The sequence below is a fragment of the Porites lutea genome, chromosome 8, assembly GCF_958299795.1.
Source record: "Porites lutea chromosome 8, jaPorLute2.1, whole genome shotgun sequence".
Lineage (NCBI taxonomy): Eukaryota > Metazoa > Cnidaria > Anthozoa > Scleractinia > Poritidae > Porites > Porites lutea.
The window spans coordinates 3247123-3265552 of NC_133208.1; the positions used below are offsets into that span (position 1 = coordinate 3247123).

At 37.3% G+C, this 18430-nt stretch overlaps 1 long non-coding RNA gene across 1 annotated transcript; it reads left to right on the top strand.

Annotated features, from left to right (window-relative positions):
* Window positions 1-5629: 5629 nt before the first annotated feature.
* Window positions 5630-10871, top strand: LOC140945991 (uncharacterized). The gene is made up of 4 exons (XR_012166786.1): window positions 5630-5725; window positions 7080-7215; window positions 8275-8381; window positions 9636-10871. It is a non-coding gene; the product is annotated as an uncharacterized lncRNA (long non-coding RNA).
* Window positions 10872-18430: the final 7559 nt, after the last annotated feature.

The window sequence follows — 18430 nt, forward strand, 5'->3', positions numbered from 1 at the left end:
CAACTCTCCACAATGGCCACCTCTTTACAACACCTTTTTTAGCGGATAGTCAACATGGACTCTTGTTTAAACCTGCTGACAATGACCACCTCTCAGGTCTTGTGTAATTTGGATACCTTTCAGCTGACATATCTGCCCACTCTTGGTCAGCTATCAGCCAAAATATCGGCTAACATGTTGACCGACACTCACCGCACTGATATAGACTGACATAATTTATCGACTGATAGTTGGCTGACATGTCCACTGATATTCAACGGACATGTTGACAGTATCGGCTGATAACTTGTTGACCAATATTTGGCCAAGGGCCCATGCCCAAATTACAAAATATCTCATCTCACCTCTACCCCTTTAATTCCCAATATCAACATAAAAATTCTCCAGACTGATCTCTATACATTTCCTTAAAGAATTACATGTAGTTGAGAGAATTTGATAAAAGATCAAAGCATTTGGTGATCATTTTATTTATTGTCACACCCTTTTCTCTTGATAAATTATGCATGGATATTTTTAGGAGAAAATTAATGTTGGTCACTTTTGGGGGACTTAAAGGGTTACAATGGCTACTTTCTTCTTTCCCCAAGGTGGCCATTGTGGACAGGTTCAATCGTATTTAAAAATACCTTGGAAGTCTAAAATTATCATGTACATTTACATGAAACTTTGGTCAATCTTGAATTGCTTTTTTTCTTTTTCAGGCTGAAGAGAAGAACAAAGATTTGTGTTGAAAAGGGTTGGAGCAGATCTTCAGGTGTTCATAAGTGGCTCTAACAATAGAGGAACAGCAGACATTAAGGACATCATGGCCACACGAAAAAAGATAGCAAGTTGCGAGGTTGGTTTGTGAACCTTTATTGGTAATACTCTCATTGCTTACTTACAGAATTTTAGAAAAATATTTAGTTCTGGAAATATTTGCTGACACAGGCTAGGAAGTCATTTACATATGGCAGGGCTTTGGCTAAGATTTCAAGTGGGTGGGTATAAAATAAGTTTGCGGGGAATTAGCCTGCGAAAACAGCCATTTCTTCTTGGTCCTCGCCGCTTTTGACGTTTTGCAAGGAGGAACCTCTGGGACTCAGCAACATAATTTCCATACTGATGATGAAAATCAATGTTTACATAATAAATCCGGTAGTCCTTGGGTTCCAAATGCAAATTTGTTCAATTTTACATTTCTCCTGGTCAATTTTAGTTAAGTGTTGTGTTCATCTGCGAATAAGCTCCGGCAAAACTCAAATGCTTCTTCTATAGAGAAGAATGTACTCCAAAAAATTGCCTCTTTTGTTGTATATTGGTAGCCAGATATATGTCTAAAGCTAAGCCAATGGACGATGGCATACAAATTATAACCTTGCAGGAACATACAGTGCATACAATGTGACATGAATAGAGGTATTTATTGAATCTAGCCATACAGAGCGAATGTTACAAATGTATCAGACAGTGTTGCAACATTTTGACCTTGGTACCTGTCTTCCAGTGCAGTTCGATAAAACTATTGTACAGATGTACATTCATGGCTCATTGCATGGCACAAGTTGCTCTGTTCATAACAAAAGCAAATCCCTGGAACTGTGGCACATCATGCTCCATTAACTGTGATTGATTGTTCCACTGTAAATCTTTGTTAAAGGAATCTGAATACTCTGTCATCTAATCAGTGTTTATGACCAAATTCCAGACAGATTTTACGTCATCAGTATAAAGTTTCTGTCACTGAGTGCCAGATGTTCCTTTTCGCGAAACATCTCTCAGTGGCAATGACTAAGGAGAAAGGTCTGTTTTTGCATGCCGGGTTAAGATGTCCCTTTTGTTTTGCTTTGCTTTTGTTTCCTGTGAATGTAGTCATGGGTTATAAGGGTTTCAATAAGGTTTTAAGGAGGTGGCAAAAGCTTTGGAGAAGGCGGAGGTGGAAAAAGCTTGCACCTGTTTCTAGGGTAGTCCAGGGGCATACCCCCCCCCCCCCCCCCTGGAAAATATATGAAATCTGGGCCTCTTGGAATACATTTCTAGCATTCTGGAGCAAAAATTAAAGTTTTTGAACAGGACACAGACATCATTAAATTTTAGCTTTTTTGTTGAGTGACAGCAGATGAATAATTTACTGGTATTTATTTATTTTTGTTGTTGCCAATAGCTACACTCGTTACCATTGGTTATTTTAGTATCTGTTTTTAATCATGGTATTTGTATAAGCTGGGTAATTTCTGTTGAAAAGTAGGTGGCAAGTCCACATGAAATAGCCAGCAAATTTTGCTGGCTCCCAGCTCTTATTGAAAACCCTTAGTGATGCCCTTAGAAGCTGGGGAAAATCCTGGGCCCTGACCCTTTTTGACATCCCCGGTGTGAGGTTGACCCCCTAAAAGCAATTTGTTCTCTTATACAGGCAAAACCTTTTGATATTAAAATTGATGTGGCAAATTCTCTTGAACAGGGTGGAACAGATCTTTAGATGCATTTCATGAGTGGCTCCAGTGATGGAGGCAGCTGTGCAAACTAAAGGACATTATTGCCACAGGAAAGAGATCACAATTTTATAGGTTGGTTTGTGACTTCATTGGAGTTACTACTAGCATAACAAAGTAGAATGTAACATAATCATGTGGTAAATTGGTTGTCATTAATACAAAATTTGCAGTGACCCAGTCGGGGGAAAAGCTTTTGTTTTTTTTACCTACATAACTACTGTGATCTCAGCTGTAAACCAGTAATTTTAATACAGTAAGTCCTCTTTTATGTACCAGTCAATTCCAAAACTGCTCATTTGTCATTTGCACATCTCCCATAATACACCTTGTTTGCTCACAAAATTAAAGTTTTGTTTGGTAGTTTAGTTACTGCAGATGACAAAGCAAGGACAATGTAAGATAGAGAGGAGTTAAATTAAACAGTGTAAATGGCACGTATTTTGGTGGACACCAGAGTTTGTGTCTGTTGAACTACTTAAAGTCAAAAAAATACCCCAAATTAGGACGAAGGTCATGGAAAACTTGAAAAAGTCATGGAAAGTCATGGAATTTGAAGAGCTCAAAAGAGTACGAACCCTGTCAATAGGATGTGGGAAATGAATAATAACAATGATGCAGTCGAACCTATACTAACAGCCAACTCTCCACAATGGCCACCTCTCTACAACAGTTACTTTTTTAGTGGATAGTCAACGTAGACTCTTGTTTAAACCTCTTGACAAATTCCACCTTTCAGATCTTTGGTAATTTGGATACTTTTCATCTGACATATCTGCCCACTCTCGGTCAGCAATCGGCCAAAATACTGGCTAAAATGTTGACCGACAGTTGACCCTCGCTTGACTGATGTACACTGACATAATTCATAGACTGATAGTTGGCTGACATGTCAACTGATATTCAACTGACATGTTGCCAGAGTATCAGCTGATAACTTGTTGACCAATACTCGGCCAAGGGCCCGTGCCCAAATTTCAAAATATCTCACCTCTCTACCCCTTTAATTGCCAATATCAACATAAAAATTCTCCAGACTGATCTCTATACATTTCCTTAAAGAATTAGTTGAGAGGATTTGATAAAAGATCAAATTGTTATTCATTTAGTGATCATTTTATTAATTCTCATACCTTTTTCTTGATATTGTGAGGAGAAAATTGATATTGGTCATGCACTCTTTGGGGACTTAAACGGTTACAATGACTACTTTCTTCTGTTCCCAAGGTGGCCATTGTGGACAGGTTCAACCATATTTAAAAATACCTTGGAAGTCTAAAATTGTCATGTACAGTTACATGAAACTTTGCTCAATCTTCAATTGCCTTTTTTCTTTTTCAGGCTGAAGAGAAGAACAAAGATTTGTCTTGAAAAGGGTTGGAGCAGATCTTCAGGTGTTCATGAGTGGCTCCAACAGTAGAGGAGTAGCTGACATTAAGGACATCATGGCCACAGGAAAGAGATTGCAAGTTGCTAGGTTGGTTTGTGAACCGTTATTGGTAATACTCTCATTTGTTACTTACAGAATTTTAGAAAAAATTCTGGAAGTATTTGCTGACACAGGGTAGGAAGTCATTTACATATGGCAGGACTATGGCTAAGATTTCAAGTGGGTGGGTATAAAATTAGTTGGCGGGGAATTAGCCTGCGAAAACAGCTGTTTCTTCTTGCTCCTCAGCGCTTTTGACATTTTGAAAGGAGGAACCTCTAGGACTCAGCAACAGAAATTCCATACTGATGATGTAAATCAATGTTTACATAATAAATCGGGTAGTCCTCGGATTCCATATTCAAATTTGTCCAATTTTACATTTCTCCTGGTTGATTTTAGTTAAGTGTTGTGTTCATTTGCAAACGAGCTCAAGCAAAACTCAAATGCTTCTTCTAGAGAAGAATATACTGTAATCCACAAAATTGCCTGTTTTGTTATAGATTCATAGCTAGACATAATTATGTCTAAAGCTAAGCCAATGGACGATGGCGTACAATAGCCTTACAGGAACACACAGTACATACAATGATACATGAATAGAGGTATTTATTGAATCTAGCCATACAGAGCAAATGTTACAAATGTATCAGACAGTGTTGCAACATTTTGACCTTGGTACCTGTCTTCCATTGTAATTCGATAAAACTATTGTACAGAGGTACATTTATGGCTCGTTGTGTGGCACAAGTTCCTCTGTTCATAAAAAAAGAAAATCCCTGGAACTGTGGCACATCATGCTCCATTAATTGCGATTGATTGTTCCACTGTAAATCTTTACTAAAAGAATGTGAATACTCCATCATCCAATCAGTGCTTACGACAAAATTCTGGACAGATTTTATGTCACCAGTATGGAGTTTCTGTCGCTGAGTGGCAGATGTTCCTTTTTGCGAAACATCTCCCAGTGGCAATGAGCAAGGAGAAAGGTCTGTTTTCGCAGGCTGGGTAATTGAACAGTTAACATGTCCCTTTTGTTTTATTTTGCTTTTGTTTCCTGTGAATAAAGTCATGGGTTATCAGGGTTTCAATAAGGTTTTAAGTAGGTGGCAAAAGCTTTGAAGAAGGCAGAGATGGAAAAAGCTTACACCTGTTTCTCGGGCAGTCCAGGGGCATACACCCCCTCCCCCGCCCCTCTGGAAAATTTATGAAATCTGGGCCTCTCACAATACATTTCCAGCATTCTGGAGCAAAATTTAGAGTTTTTGAACAGAACACAGACATCATTCAGTTTTGGCTTTTTTGTTGAGTGACAGCAGATGAATAATTTTTTTTAGTTTCCGGTATTTATTTATTTGTTGTTGCCAATAGCTACAGTATGAACCATTGGTTGTTTTAGTATCTGTTTTTAATAATCATGGTATTTGTATAAGCTGGGGTAATTTCCATTGAAAAGTAGGCGGCAAGTCCACGTGAAATAGCCAGCAAATTTTGCCGGCTCCCAGCTCTTATTGAAAACCCTGAGTTATGTCCTTAGAAGCTGGGGAAAATCCTCCACCCCGACCCTTTTTGACATCCCTGGTGTAGGGTTCTCCCCACCCCACCCCCTAAAGACAATTTGCTCTACAGGAAGTTAGTAACCCCACTGTTGTTCTACGACTCTTATTCAGGCAAAACCTTTTGATATTAAAATTGATGGGGCAATTTGTCTTGAACAGGGTGAAACATCTTCAGATGCATTTGATGAGTGGCTCCAATGATGGAGGCAGCTGTGCAAACTAAAGGACATTATTGCCACAGAAAAGAGATCACAAGTTCATAGGTTGGTTTGTGACTTTCATTGGAGTTACTACTAGCATAACAAAGTATAATTTAACATAATCATGTGGTAAATTGGTTGTCATTAATACAAAATTTGCAGGGACCCAGTCGGGGGAAAAGCTTTTGTTTTTTATACCAACATAACTACTGTGATGTCAGCTGCAAACCAGTAATTTTAATCCTCTAAATCCTCTTTTATGTACCAGTCAATTCTAAAACTGCTCATTTGCCATTTGCGCATCTTGGATAGTGCACCTTGTTTGTCCCCAAATCTTTGCATAATGGTTATCTTTAATTTCTTTTGGGTATTACAGTGGTCCCGCGCGAAATCAAAAGACAATTCTTATGCAAAATTTTGCTAGCTAGTTTATTAGGGGAGATGGGCAAATGGCAATTTCACCCCTTCTGTGCAAATCCCCGGGCATTCACAAGAGCAAGAAGGATAGAAGGTGAATGCTCATTGACAAAGCAGTTCCATATGAAAGTAACACCTCAGCAAAATTCAGAAAGAAGTTGTCCAAGTACCAAGATTTGGAAATTGAAGTCAATCAGGGTTCCTATAGGTCATGGAAAACCTGGAATTTAAGAATTTCATTTTCCAGGCCTGGAAGGTCTTGGAATTTTTAAAATTGTCGGTCCTTGAAATTCATGGAAAATTAAAGTTTTGTTTGGTAGTTTAGTTATTGTAGATGACAAAGCAAGGACAATGTAAAAATAGAAAGCAGTGTTCAATCAAGAAATTTGTCAAATTGTCAAATATGTCCCACATGGCATTTTAAATTGGGTCATTTAAAACATGGGGTGGATCAAACTATGATATTGAAACTTTGAATATTTTGGACATCTTCATGTTTTTCATATTCAACTGCCATTCTCTTTCTTGTAAAAAATGAACTTACACTGTAGCTTCTGTTGCCATTTCATATTGGAACGAAAACAAAGAACAAAGTCAACAAACGAAGGGCAAATTGATTGGCAAAGCAATGTATGCAGAGAGTCCAAACGTATGCTCCAGTCTCTCTCAGAATTGCGTGGAATGCCTGGCATCAAAACTAATTTATTACATGTAGTTGAGAGAATTTGATAAAAGATCAAATCATTATTCATTTGGTGATCATTTTATTAATTCTCACAACTTTTTTTCTTGATAAATTATGCATTGATATTTTTAGGAGAAAATTAATTTTGGTCACTTTTGGGGGACTTAAATGGTTACAATGACTACTTTCTTCTCTTCCCAAGGTGGCCATTGTGGACAGGTTCAACCGTATTTAAAAATACCTTGGAATTCTAAAATTATCATGTACATTTACGTGAAACTTTGCTCAATCTTCAATTCCTTTTTTCTTTTTCAGGCTGAAGAGAAGAACAAAGATTTGTCTTGAAAAGGGTTGGAGCAGATCTTCAGGTGTTCATAAGTGGCTCCAACAATAGAGGAACAGCAGACATTAAGGACATCATGGCCACAGGAAAGAGATCGCAAGTTGCTAGGTTGGTTTGTGAACTTAATTTATTGGTAATACTCTCATTGGTCACTTACAGAATTTTAGAAAATATTAAGTTCTAGAAATGTTTTCCTGACACTGGGTAGGAAGTCAGTTACTTGTGGCAGGGCTTTGGCTAAGATTTCAAGTTGCTGGGTATAAGAAATTAGTTGGCGGGAATTAGCCTGCGAAAACAGCCGTTTATCCTTGCTCCTCGCCACTTGGGATGTTTGGCAAGGAGGAACCTCTGGGTCTCAGCGACAGAAATTCCATACTGATGAAGAATATATTCCACAAGTATTACCTGTTTTCCTATAGATTTATAGCTAGACATCTATCTAAAGCTAAGCCAATGGACGATGGTGTACAATAGCACTGGAAGAACACACAGTGCATACAATGAGATATGAATAGGGGTATTTATTAGATCTAGCCATACAGAGCGAATGTTACAAACAAACGAGACAGTGTGGCAAAATTTTGACCTTGGTTCCTGTCTGTACCTTTGTAGTTCGATAAAATTATTGCACATTTATGGCTCGTTACATGGCATGAGTTGCTCCACTCATAACAGTAACAATTCTTTGGAGCTGTGGCATATCATACTACATTAAGTGTGATTTACTGTTCCAGTGTAAATTTTTACTACAAGAATGTCACTACTCCGTTGTCTAGTCAGCACTTATGACCAAATTCCGGACGTATTTTTTTACATCATCAGTGTGGAGTGTGGCAGACGTTCCTACTTGTGTAATGTCCCTCAGTGGCAATGAGTGACGAGAAATGTCTGTTTTCATGGGCTGGGTAATTGAACAGTTAAGATGTCTCTTTTGTTTTATTTTACTTTTGTTTGCTATGAATGTAGTCAAGGGTTAATTATGCCCTTAGAAGCCGGGGAAAATCCTGGGCCTCCAGCCCTTACTGACACCCCTGGGGTGGGGTTTTCCCCTTAAAAGCAAGTTGTTCTGTAGACAGGAAGGTATTTCACCCCACTGTTGTTCCACAACCCTTATTCAGTTGAAATCTTTTGATATTAAAGTTAATGTGGTCAATTTGTTTTTAACAGGGTGGAACAGATCATCAGATGCATGTTCATGAGTGGCTCCAGTGATGGAGGCAGCTGTGCAAACTAAAGGAGATTATTGCCACAGGAAAGAGATCGCAAGTTCACAGGTTGGTTTGTGACCGTTACTGGTGTTACATGTACTACTAGCGTTGCAAAGTAGACTTTGACTTAATCATTGAGTAAATTTGTTGTCATTTTGATTAGGGACCACTCCCAGTTAATTTGGGCATTTCTGAGCATATATATCTTTACCTCCTCAAATTTACCAGTCTCTGAATGTGATGTGTTTATCCTCACTGAGTAAAGTTATTATTATTATTATTATCATAAAATTATAATAAATTATAAATTTTAATTATCATGGCTACAATCTGTTACAAAAAGGCAAGAGGCACCTACGTATTTATTTGGCGAAAAATGTTTATGAGACGTTGTACAATTCAAGCTCTCTTGCTCATGAGATTGTAAGATTTTATCCAACCCTTGAAATAACAACTTTGATTGGGCAGGGTGAACTGATAAACAGAATAATATATTTTAGTATATACTAAAACAGTGGATAGTGTTTTTCGCGCGCTCTGATTGGTTACTCAATCAGTGAATATCCTGCACTATTCACTGATTCACCTCCAGTTCCTCCGAGTGAGAGACGCCAAACTCGCGTAAGTTGCAAAATGCCTTCCCGGTTTGCTGCCGTAACAAACAAAAAAATTTCACAACTAATCAAGCAAGTTGTTTCCGAAATACACGAAGAAAGTGACGAAGCTCGGGGTGGAAGTTTTCACAGGTAAAGCTTTTTCTTTTTTACTTGAATTTATTGATAAAACCGGCGAAAAAGTTTTGTTGTTTACAAATGCAAATTAAGTTTAAGTCTTGCGTTACTTTTTTTAGTTGACTTGTTCATAAATAAGCTTAAAACTAAGTCTAATAATCCTTTTTACAGAATGATTTTAAATACAAAAACAATTCACAACTCCTTTTGAGGAAATTTCCCCGCAAAAGCTAAACAAATGCCTTCAAAAGTTTTATTTGCCGGCAAGAAAAAGCGACGACAGCGACCGTTTGGTCATTGCGCACCAAAATTGTAATCGTTTCAGGCAACAGTAAATGAGTTAAAAATCATCATTTTGGGGCTCAATTATCTCACTGTTTTATTATATACTAAAACAATTATTCACCGAAGTGTCGGTGGCTAGTGATGGATATTTACTTGCCGCTAACGCGGCTTCGGTAAGTATCCATCACTAGCCACCGACACTTCGGTGAATAATTGTTACATATTATTGTAATCCTTAGTGACTGTAACTTGACTAAGTTGGTTTCACCTGTTGCTTATGTAGGCTCATATTTTTCTTATCCAGATCAGATGCACTATGCCACAAACAGACTGGATCAAGTCTTCAACATTTAAGCTTTAGAGGTTATCTTAAGTACCATATAAGTGCTGTTCAGATCGCTTTGTAATCTAGCTCTTGAGTGAACCAGATAAACAAAATGTGGCTTAATGCCTGGTCAAAAGACAATAATTTATTAATCTTATCCAGGACATAAAATTAAAAATGCATTTAAATGCACTTTATAGGAGTGAACAATAAAGTGCATCTTTAAGGGGTTGGTTGGTGTGCACACACCCAGTAATTCACTACAACATTCACATGATACAAGGCATGTGGAGATTTCTTTGTACAGGGTTTTTTGTGCTACGAGGTTTTTTAATACAATCTTTCAACTGCAGAAATTAGTAAGTAAAACGTACAGGGCAAAAGTATCAACAGCTGATTCCTCATATGTAGTTCATGGGAAAACTACTTAAGTTGCTGTTATAATAAATGCAGAAGACTTGGTTTTGGTTTTGAACAGAATCAGGAACAACTCAAAGAATTGAAGGTAATTGATAAAAGTGAGTTGAATCAATGTAGTGTAGTTTGAAAAATTCACTTGACCCTAACCTTTTCAGGAAAAACAGTCTGTATTTGAAGCTCAAAAGGCAATCCAAATCACTGTCTACACAAAATGAAGGAAAACTGTCCAAAACACTTTTAAGTGTTCATACCACTTGAAACTTAATTTGAAAGTATCAATGAATCACTGGAGCAAGTTACATGTAGCAGTTTCACATTGATATTCTGACTGGATTTTGGAATTGTCACAGCCTTCATCTTATTCAATGAAAATGCATATCAAAATTCAATTTTATAATCGTATTGTGCAAAGAACCACTCAGTTGAAAAAATTCGGCTTGATAAATAATCATGCCAAATAGATTTTTGATTTTACTCCTGGATAAGTATTAGTTTGCTTTTGATCAGTTTTGCCACAGCTATGTTACAGATATATGCTAAGTTCTGCTATAGTTAAAAGGCAGTTTTACATCATTTTCATGTGCCAATTTTTGCACTTGCAAAGTCATTGCAAAAATTTGAAACTACCATATTGTCAATAAACCATGAAAACTTTGGTTAAAGCTCACAATCATTGTGTCAACAAACATGTGGAAAAGTGAAAGAAAACAAGGGAAAGTTTGGCTTAAAAAGGAGAAACAAGCTTGCTTTAATTTTTCCAGCATAAAGATCATCTTGCAATGTGCTGCAAGCTTACATTAATGTGCATTGAAGTTTCATAATTATTATCATTCAGCCAAGTCAATTTCTGGTTCAAAGAACCTTATGTATATGAATTAAGTTAAGAGTGTTGCTGAAAAGAAAATATGCAACTCAAAGTGGCAACCTCAACACAACAACTCCATAAAAATTAGCAAAAAATGGTTGAACTTAGCACTTTATCAAACAACAACGTTGTAAAAATTTTGAAATGGGCTAAAGTGTCATTCATAATTTTGCAAAATTTGAAATTTGAAAACTATAAAAAAATTCGAATTTTGTTGGCACTGTGGTTAGAACTTTGTTAAAAGTTCTCATGATTTTTACATGTAAGATGAGAAGATGTAAAATTGACCGTTGGTTAGATCAGACATGCTATCTACATTGTGGCTTATACAGCCAGCATCACTAACTGACTGACATGTTAGCTGCCTGACTGACTAGCATACTGACTGACTGGCTTACTGTCTGACTGAATTTCTGGTAGACTGACAAACTTTTCGACTTGCTAACTAATTGGCTGGCTGGCTGGCTGGCTGACTGACTCACTGACTGACTGACTGACTAACTGACTGACTGGCTGAATGACTGACACTTAGTTACTGGCTGATGACTGACTAACTGGCTCGCTGTCTGACTTACTGACATACTGAGTGACTGACTTATTGACTGACTTACTGACTTGCTGACTGACTGACTAACTGACTGGCTTGTTGACGGACTGGTTGACTGACTGACTGGCTGAATGACTGACTGACAGACTGGCTGACTGACCAACTGTTTGAATGGCTGACTGGCGGACTGGCTGACTGACCGACTGTGCTAAATGGCTGACTGGCTCATGAGTGGCTGTCTAACTGACTGGCTTGTTGGCTGACTGACTGACTGGCTGACTGAGGAACTGTGCTGAATGACTGACTGGCTGATGACTGATTAACTGGCTGACCGTATGACTGACTGGCTGACTAACTGGCTGACTGACTGACCGACAGCCTGACTGGTGGACTGACTGACTGGCATACTGAGTGACTAACTTATTGACTGACTTGCTGACTGACTGACTGACTGACTAACTGACTGGCTTGTTGACTGTCTCACTGCCTGACTTACATACTGACAAATGGAGTGACTGACTAACTGACTGCCTCTTTGACTGACTGACTGACTTTTTGACTGACTTGCTGACTGACTGGCTGACTGACTCGTTGACTGTCCGACTGACTGACTGGCGAATTGATTACCAGTACAGACTTAGCAATCATGACTGAATGACTGATGAAGACCTGTATGGGCCAGTCGAAAAAACATAATTTTAATCTTTTAATCTGGGAGGGCTTGTTTTTTTTATTTTTTTAACTATGGTCATCAGACATTATTTCTAGGCACATTTTGTCCAAAACCAAACTAACACGAAATTTCCAATTTTGGCCCAATAAGATTGGTTAACCCCCTTAAAAGATTTAAATATGGCGACTATGTAAAATACATAATAATATTTTGTAGTCTGGGACGGCTTGTTTTCTAACAAGATAATCATCAAACACTACTTCAATGCCCATTGTATTCTAAAACAATCAAAGAGGAACTTTGCAATGTTTGACCAAAATCATGAAAAAAACTGAAATCTGACTCAAAAAAATCTCAATATGGCCACTGTTTAAAGTCAATATTTTTATAGTCTAGGAAGGCTTGTTTTCTAACTTGATGATCAGCAAACATTATTTCTAGGCCCATTTTGTTCAAAAACAAATTAAGATGAAATTTCCAATTTTGCCCAAAATCATGGGTTAACCCTGTTGAAAAAATTTCAATGTGGCCACCGTGTAAAATAAATATCTTTATAGCCAGGACGGCTTTTCTTCTAACTAGACTGGCTGAATGACTGACTGGCTGATTGACTGACTGATCGACTGGTTGACAGACTAACTGACTCAGTGACTGATTGACTAACTGGCTGACTGTGGACAAAAATTTATACAAGCTGAATGATTTGTTGCAAGAAAAAACGACTTATTAGTCGTTAAATTGCTAGCACCTTCGATTGGCTGAGGTCTTGATTTTTAACTAGATGACCATCAGACATTATTTCTAGACTTATTTTGCCAAAAAACAAAGCAAACAAACAAACAAAGAGGAAATTTGCAATTTTTGACCAAAATCTTGGGTTAACCCCTATGTAAAAATCTCAGCATGGCAACTTTGTAATATCCAAAATTTTATAGTCTCAAACAATATTTCAAGGCCCATTTGTCCTAAAAGATACAAAAGATAAAATTTCCATTTTTTGACCAAAATCATGGGTGAATGGGTCAAAATCATGACCAAAATCATGGTGAAATCCAATATAGCCGCTGTTTAAAATCAATATTTTATAGTCTAGGACGACTTGTTTTCTAACTAGATAATCGTCAAACACTACGTCAACGCCTATTTTTTTCCTAAAACAAACGAAGAGGAAATTTGCAATTTTTGACCAAAGTCATGGGTTGACCCCTTTAAAAAATCCAGTATGGCGACTATGTGAAATCCATATTTTTATAGTCCAGGAGGGCTTGTTTTCCTAACTAGTTGATCAATTTACCTCGTTACTTGCTGACTGCATGACATATTGATATATCTTCTTATTTACTACTTGACTGGGATATCGACGTATTGACTGAACAACTTAGTGGTTTATTGACTTTGACTTGACTTTATTTTTTAATACTAATTGAATGAATGACTTGTCTTGACTGTATAGTCTTGGTGGATCGCATGTCTGTGCTAGTTTATTTCTTGGTTAACTTACTGTGAACTTTTTGACGAATCTCAAATCTACCTTAAATTGCCTAAATTGCAAGGGGAGTGGGTACTAGCTTTTGGCGCCTTGAACTATGGAATCGTTTTTTAGTCACAACCAGTACGGTTTGAAGCTGGAAGGGTGGTTAGAAGAAGAAAACGACAATTTAGGGTATTAGTTTGGCACGCGCGAAATCACTTAACCATTATGAGCGAACTGTGAGAATTAGCAAGGAGAATAAGCATTTTCATCACTTGGGGAGTAAAAGAAGTTCACAGTATCAAGACAAAAGGTCTTGGATAACGCTTTGTGTAATTTCAGACTGACTTTATCAACGATTTGTTTATATCGCAAAATGCGCCACAAATGAGTGCGTCATGAATTTTTTTAATTCACAGTTTGCTTCAGAAGCGTAGTCTTGTTTGCAGTTGTCCTTGAGATCGTCACGCAAGGCGTTTGCCTCTAGCTGCGTGACGACCCCAAGAGCCACTTCAAGGAAGACTGCACCATTTTATTTCACAAGAATAAGACACTCGAGATTTTTTTTTGGTCGATTTCGTTTCTGTAAAACACTTGTTTGTTGCTTACTTTGCGTCGAAATGCAAACTGTTTGACAAAGATGAGTCTGATTTTTACCACAAAGATTTACGGAGGGTTTATCAAAAGCAGAACTTAGCTCTCTCTCTCTCTCTCGATTTAAACCAGCTAGTGCTTTAATCTGAAAATACGATTGTTAGTGCGAGTTTGAGAAAGACCTTGAGGTGTTTCAATACAGTTTTTCGGAGACCATACCGATGTTTTTCCTTCGCCTTTGTGCGAATATTGTCAATGTTTTACATTCAAAAGTTGCAACAAAATTCAAACTAAAATGTACTGGTCATGGAGGTATGCATGATCCGCATTAATTTGGAAAAATTAGCATAACGTCAAAACGATGAATGTTGTACTAACGCAGATTTTTGGCCGGTTTGTAGGCTACGTTTGCCTTGAAATTTCAAGGTGTTACAGTAAATGGATCTTAACGAAAGTTTCGGACATTATTATGCGCATCATGAAGATTATTTGATGAGGTTTAAAAAGAATTCTGTCAAGTCGTTCTAGAGATATACAGAGAAACGCTAATAATCAAAATTTAGAATAAAGTTGCAATTACACAGGTGGTGAGATAACAGCGTAGTTTTCAGGATCGCATGAAAGAAAATTCACCAAAATTTCCAAGCAGCGAAATATGATATTAAGCAGCATAGGATTAATTTGAGTCATTTAGAACTTTTTTATTAAACAATTTATCACGGCTATTCAATCCAAAATCATTCAGTGGTAAAAACTTCATAGCGATCACACAAGAATAAAATCACTTTTAATATGATTGAAAAATATCGGTATGGTCTCCGAAAAACTCAATCGAAACACCTTAAAATGTTACAAAATTTGCGTGGGCTAATAATAATAGTGTTTTGTTTTTCCAAGTTCGCATCGACACTTGTACTTTATTGTTGAAGTACTTATGGTTTTCTCAAACGTAAAGGCGCGGACACATTGAAGCATTGCGTGCAGTAAATTTACGTCGTTTTTTAGCGCTGAGATTGTTGCTTGCGATGTGTAGAGAAAAGCAGTTTGTTCAATAAATCTGCAACAATATTGAATGCAACAATCGCTTGGTTGGAAAACGGTGTAAGTTAAAGATAAGTTTATACTAGCGACATATACGCAAGCAAAACCGGTACAACTGAGTTCAGTGAGATCGTCAACAACAAAAGCATAAGCAGAAACATGGGAAGAAGGAACACACTCATTCTTTTCTCGATCATCACTAATTCACAAAATTAAAGAGCAAGCGTAAGAAGAATAAAACGAACGCGTTTGGTTTTCTTGTACTTGTTCTTTAAATGCGTGAATTACTGGTGAGAGTAGAAAGAATCAGTGCGTACTTTCTCCTGTGTTTGTGTTTATTCTTGTGCTGTTACGTCCGCACTTATGCTTGTGTTTATGTCGCTGTTGTAAACAAGTCTTTACTGCGCGCAATGTTTTGCTATGTCCGGTCCTTTAGGGTGTTTATGTGGTTCACTCAAGTAGTTAGATTACAAAGTAAACAGCACGGGTACTGAAGATAACAATACTTTATTGAAGAAATAAAACTCGTCTCTGTTGTCCATTTATTTACAATAAAAAAAATATTAAAAAAAAAGTAATCTAGCCTTCCTCGCCCCTGCCGGGCCGCTTCCACTCTGCTCCGAGTCGGTGTTCATTTTTCTGTCCTCATTTGATATTCCAACTTTAAAATCCTGGTCTGTTTTATCTAATCCCTTCATTCAAGCTGGGGGCAGTTGGACACTTAGAAAATTCAGCCGTTTGTTCCAAAGTGGGGTGGGCAGCGTAGAGGAAAGTGAGAGTTTGCTCCTCATGCCCTCAGGGTCCCATTCATTTTCGTCACAATACCACACCGGCCAAAAATAATTCTCAGCGAAAAATATAATTTGTTTTAGTTGAAGACGCGTATCTACAAAGTCAATACATCGTGAAAATATCCAGAGACTCGGACAAGAAAAAAGAGGGTGCTACAGAGTGTAACTCACTTTTCGAATGCGTGTCCGTCAGAAACGAAGGTAGAGAATTGGACAAAGAATCGCGCTGGTCTGACTGACCTTCATTTCACAAACTTCACCAAAGAGCACAAGTCAATAATAATCTCTCCTCTGAGAAGCAACTAATGCTGGATTTCTCTCACCCTATTTCAATGTTTAGTGATTAATGTTTAGGTGAAATAAGATTTAGTCTAACGCCGTTTATTATCATTTATCCTAAAATGCCGATGTGCCGCGATTGAGTTTTGGTCTTAATGTTTCTTAATATCTAAATTTGCCCGCCCTATTATGAATTAGGATGCCGTTATTTAGAATCAGTGCCGAATAGATTTCGCCTTCAAATTTCGCCAAAGGGATTAGATCTTGAGCGACTTTGTAAATAAATATTTCATTTAAGTTAAATTTTGGATCCTTTTACTTCTAATGAAAAATAACGGACAAATTTTCGCATTTCGAAACGATAAAGGAAATTACGGAAATTAGAGGAAATATATGTTTTTTTATCCTATAAAGTAAAATTAAATGTTAGCTGGAAAAACTTGGATTTGATTTAATTCTTAATTTATGCAGCTAGCCGCGACGAGTATCCGCATAATAATGAAAATTTGCCGGAATAGTAATTTGAGCCAATTTCCCTAGAGATGTTTCAGCTGTCGTGACCGGAACGGATACTTAATATCAGGTTTCCAACAAAAGACTGGAACTAGTCAAATGCGTTGTTTACTTTTTAAAAAAAAAGAAAAGAAAGAAATAAGAAGAATCTTCCAGTCCTTTATGGGAAAGCCGATTTTAATGTATCAATTGAAGTCACTGCTGAATGAAATTAGCTGAAAATTTAAGGAAGATACTAAAATCTATGCTTATGATAAAACGTTGTTTATAAATTTATGCCTACAACCGAACCTAAAGCGTGAAGGTCAAATTAACTTGATTTATCACACAAGCCAAGGAAATCTACTCAATGTCCCTTTCAAAAAAAGGAAATAGAGAAGAATTCCACAGCAGTCTGATTGAACAAGTTAATTTAATCGTAATAATTTGATCCTAAATTAATACGGTTTAGTTATCTAGGTTTCCGAAGGCTTAAGTAATATCAAAGAGAAGTTAGTAAACATCAACAGCCAAGTTTGTTTGACTGTTGTTTCCAGTTGACACAAAAACAACAGACAAAAAAACAATAGATGTTGATGTAATAAAACCTTAGTTCTGATCAGTTTTAGATAATTCAGGCCGGAAATATGAGAATGAAATGATGATTAAGATAATAATTGAATCCTAAATTAAAATGGTTTAGTTATTTTGCTTTCCGAAGGTTTAAATAATATCAAAGAGAAGTTAGTCTTTAACATCAACAACCACGTTTGTTTGACTGTTGTTTCCAGTTGACACAAAAACAACAGACAAAAAAACAACAGATGTTGATGTAATAAAACCTTAGTTCTGATCAGTTTTAGATAATTCAAGCCGGAAATATGAGAATGAAATGATAATTAAGATAATAATTGATTTGAATATATCCTCTGCGATGGTTTGAAAGGTTATTTATTATTAGGCCTAAGCAAGCTTGAGAAAGATGTGAAATTTTTAGGTTTAGAAGAGAACTCCATTACCAGTGGCCCCCCATTAGAGAGATTTTTATGACTATCAGCTCAATTTGATGTCATTTGCAAAAATCCACCCACGCCACACTAGTGAGATTCAGTGTCCAATCCTCTGTCCTCGAATCCTCCGTCCACTCACCTACTTCGTTAGTCACACAATGTTAGCACCCCCGTTTTTCATCCTACCGCAGTGGAACATTCCCAGACATATTGTTTGCAGGCAAGCACCTTACTGGGGTTTTTTGGAAAAAGGTGTGGGTAGTATTATGACAAAATGAATGAAGCCCCAAGAACATAAGAAGCAAACTCTCACCTTCCTCCACACTGTCCTCCCCACTTGGGAACAAACGGCCAAATCTTCCAAGTGCCCAACTGCCCACAGCGTGAATTACAAGATCAGATAAAGCTTCCCAGGATTTCTCCATTGGAATATCTCAGAGGACATCAGAATTCACACCTTCTCAGAGGCAGAGCTTCCACAGCCCAGCAGGAGCGAGGTTGGCTAGATTAAACATGAACTTTCCCAAGTGATGGGCTCCTAATCTTGTGAGTGTGCCACCTTAGATCTGAAATTAAATAGGAAGCTAAAAT